Raw genomic sequence first — 4,891 nt, forward strand, 5'->3', positions numbered from 1 at the left:
AACGTGCAATTATCAAATACAACTGAGCTAAAATAAGGAGTAAAATCATATATAAATTAGACACATCAAAGGATGATCCCTATGATGTTAGTGGTAAATGACATGACAAGTCTCGAATTATTTACAAGAGTAAAGGTCAAGGATCGTCCCTTGCCCAACAAGGTGGCATAACAAAAAGATTTTTGGGAATGAAATGCTCAAGTCATTATCCAAAAGTGGATTTGACTAGCATTCAAAACTTGATCTCATTCAACTTTCACATTCAAAACTTGAGATGGGTTTGTCCCATGCGTGCTAGTATCCTTTGCTTTCGTCAATCGCTTATTACGCAACCGGTTAACCCTCTATAGAATAGCTTTTCGGGGTGATAGTCTCTCTTGTCTTTGGTCACGATCGAATTCACGACCATTATGGGGGCCTAATTCAATGGATCCCCTCCAAAGGCAACAGAGTGGTACGCCTCAATCAAAACGACTTACTTCATAATATTTTAACATTTTAAAACAATTTGAGGTTTCTTTCGCAATTAAAACGATTCCACGACACAAAATCTTTAAAATCAGCACTTCAAACTTATTCATGAAAATGTATTTTTGGTTGCCAAACCACAAAGTCAATCAAGGTCACCTAGACAAGTTATCCAAGTCCGTAACACATCATAGGGTTAGATTGGTGACTCACATGCAAACCCTTGACTAGGCCTTAGTTCATGGGACAAAAGATACTAGTATGACACTACCTAGAGTGTCTTGAATCTATTCTAGTAGACAAAGTCTTATGGAGAAAGAGTATCTATAATGACCAATGTACACTTGTCAAGCTTCCCAATTAGGCATTTCAAAATTTTGCCTAAATGCAACTCCATGCCATGATGCAGCTAACATATATACAAGTCTAATGCGTATGTGAATATCCAACTAAATGACACATAATCTAATGCAGACTTCTAATATCACATAGATATAAAACCGCAATATAAAAAATGCACCACATTGTCATTAACATAAAAAGTAGGGAAAAGAGATTAGAACGATCATACCATGCGGTTATTCATTAATCTCTTAAGGATGTCTTCTCGAATGTGGTGTACCCTATATGAAAAGAGTAACAAACACACGAGTATATACAAGTCTACACTACTAAAGTAAACAACATTATTTTGGATTTTGATTTTTTTTTTAATTAAGAACTTATTTTTGGAATTTTAAATTTTTTTAAATTTTTTTTTTATGATTTTTGAGATATAATTTCCCATCCCCACACTAGCATGGACATTGTCCTCAATGGACAAAGCGATATGAAAGAAATGCAAGTGCAATGCATGGAATATTCTAAGTGTAAATGCATGAACTAAAGTGGAACGCATGAACTAAGATTAAATGCAATTGTTGTTAAACTAAGCTAATGCTAAGCCAAGCTACATGATGAATGCTTTCGATTAGGTAGAGAGCCAATTTGAATTGACTCGGATTCCTTGTGACTAAGCTTCCCCAACCCGTTAAGGCTAACAGAGGGAAGTTTGGCCACAAGGCCATTCATGAATACAATATGAAACATGAAGTAAGATCTAGAATGCAAGTTAAGTTAAACACGAGAGAAGAGATAGAAAAGGGAACATACAAGGACCATGGTATGGATACTATGTGAGCCACAGTCCACCAAGTGCTTGCCATCCTTCCCCCTCAATCTTCTTCATCAGTCATCCCATCATCATTGGCGTCCTTGCCGTCATCAATTGAAGTACCCGTATCATCACTTTCATTATGTAATACTCGGATATTTGGCGACTCATAAAGGAACCTTGGGATGCGTGAAAGGACCCTTAGGCTTGATAAGAGGCTACTCGTGTGTAAGACATAGCTGTCTAGTGGACCAAGTATAACCTAGAATTGACTTGACGAAGCACCAACAATTGATCAACTCCCATTACAATGAGTTGATACTTCTCGGGAGGCTATAAATCCTGACACAATGTCGCAACCTATCTTCAAAAGTATCCATGGATTATTTTGTAGAAGAAGAAGAGAAGGTTTTCGTAGAGATATTTTGCGTTTTGGATGATGAAACAATGAAGCACAAACCACCCTATTTATACGAAACAATCAGCGCCTTTTTTCTCGAAAAAAAGGAGGAGGTCCCTTGCATCGCCCAGGAGCTCGTGCTTCTTTAAGCAGCTTCTAACAATCCGCACCTTGGCTTGTCCTTGTCAAGTTGTGTTTCTTCCTGACACCTCTTTTTTCACAAGGGGAAGATGCATCCCGAAGGCTAAGGCAATGGTAGAATGGAAGAATGAAGACCTCCATTACCCGCTTTATTATTATGTCGTAATAGCATTTGTGGGAGTTTTTATTATGTTTTATTAGTTATTGTGGACAAGGGAATTTACATCCACTTTATGTTTATTATTTCATATTAAACACTTTTCATTTTGAAAGAGTCGCCACTAAATTTTTAAAGGAATTTAGAAACCAAATTGTAGAGATTTTAAGTTCTTGTGAGATTACGTGTTGGGAAGTCTATTTTAATTTCATTAATTAACACCCAACCCCGCCCGTAACTATAACGGTCTCTACTAAATAAAACGATGGCTATTTTGGATATGTATCTCATGCGAGTATGCAATAATTGTTTTAAACCCTAACATGTGAATTTCATTCTATGTCGATTTAAATGCAACTAAACTAACTTTGTCAAGTTGTTTTAGCATACGAAGTTCATTTAGCTATTTTAGCAAGAAACAAACAAAGAGAGGAAGGAAAGAGATATTCCTACTCTTTAGCATAAACTAGATTAACAAACACGTGAATTAATTAAATAAAACATGATAAGATAATCAAATTAACATGCTTTAATAATCAAAGACATAAACTTTAACAAATTAAGACAAGTGTAGTTCATAAATTCAATCATCATGCTCAAATCAAACTAATTTAAACAAGATAAAATCAATTAAATAAATCAAACATGTTAAATTCGTCATGCGATAAACATAGAATAATCTTATCCTAACAGAAGACAAATCCTGTTCGGCTCATATACCTATTATTAGACTATTCTAATAGTGAACAAATTAACATTTTAATTATTAGTTCTTTAGATCTAGTGCATGCATAACTAAATAAGAGATTAAATAAGAAAAACAATTTCCTTTACATTGTTATATGGCTTGAAAATAAGGGTACAAATAAGGTCTCCTTCCTTATTTCTTCTTGAGCTTAAATATAGTGGATGATCCTCCAAAATCCCAATGTTGAGATCCTCCTCTTGTTGCACCCAAGACTAATCCCTTAAACTAGTATATTAATTAACTAGATTAATACACTAGTATCCTTAAAATAATTCTATTAGTATCACTATTACTACACTAGTAATCTTATATTGTTATTAGAATTTAAAATGAACAATCTTTTAATTTTCTAAAACTATTTTAGAGAGAGTTGTGAGATGAGGAGAGAAGTATGCATGTAAGATAAATGAATGAATGGTGTGGTGAAAAAATGAGAACAAAATCTCATTATAGAGGAGGAAGTGGCCGGGTAGAGTAGTGCCAAAAATGGCATCTTACTTTTGCTTTTTACTCTTATCAAAATATAGGTGTGTAAGCTAGTATGCAATAGGTATGATTACATCTATTTTATCTCATAAAATAAATCAACCACAATCCACTACAATCCCTCCATTTTTTCGGTCATTTGTGTAAAATGGACCTCCATTTTATTTTTGTCAATTTGTCACTTGTCAGACAATATGTCACATGTAGTATGTTACATGTTATTAATTAATTTAATGCATATTTATCAAATAAATATCATTTTATATATTAATTAAATTACATACTACAAATTGACTAATGATTCTTGATCACATAAATAAAATGGGTCATATAATTATAATTCACAACATATTGTAATTATAATTAACCATTCATTCTTATCTCAATTTTTTCACAAATAATAATCAATTTTAGTTATAAAGTATTTCAATTACTAAAATAAATCTTATTTAATCAAATTACAATAAGATATAAAATATTCTCTCTCACAATTGAATCGTTCAATTTTAAGGAATTGATTAACTTGTATCGTCATACAATTAATCAATTTGTCTATTAAGGGAATTGTCCTTTAGGTGTGACCTTAAGGGATCAACTAATCACCACCGTCAAACGGCAGTAATGTCAAACTCTAGTTAGCCAATTATTACCGATTAATGATGATCAGTTGACTATATAAATGAATCACCCCTTACGTATTCTTAAAATGAGATTTAAACATGTGATCGCATTATTGTTGAGGATACATACTCCAACAAATCCAACATACAAAGGCCATCCATCGGCACATCTATACTACTAATCCCGTTCTACTTCATTTAACAACAACAAGATACAATAAACATCGTTTATTAAAACAAATTAGTTGGTTTAGTTCTGTCCGAATCTGAATACGAGGATATGTAAATGAGAAAGGGAAACGACTGACCAATCTAGCGGCTTTCTTTCCCCAACTCAAGTCAACGCGGGTATTAAAATTAGCACTTTAACTCATACTCGTATCTATACTAATTATTTCATAATTAACAATTTATACGATAATAATACGATGTAATAAACATAATTAAAAGACGGAATTAAAAGGGAGAAATGAGAGATTTTTATGCACCCTCAACCTACATGTATTGTTGACACCGTCTTGGGTTGTAATTGATTGTAGATTTAATCTCGAGGGGCCGTCGGCGACGAAGGAACAAAGCAACTACACGTTTTTTGGTAAATCTGGACAGCAACTTTCAAACTGCAATTTCTCAATGAAAATTAGATTTGAAAGATGTTTTGAAAACTAGAAAGAGATTAGAATAGATATATTAAAACAAAACAAGCTCGTTTTGAGGT

The sequence above is a fragment of the Silene latifolia genome, chromosome 9, assembly GCF_048544455.1.
Source record: "Silene latifolia isolate original U9 population chromosome 9, ASM4854445v1, whole genome shotgun sequence".
Lineage (NCBI taxonomy): Eukaryota > Viridiplantae > Streptophyta > Magnoliopsida > Caryophyllales > Caryophyllaceae > Silene > Silene latifolia.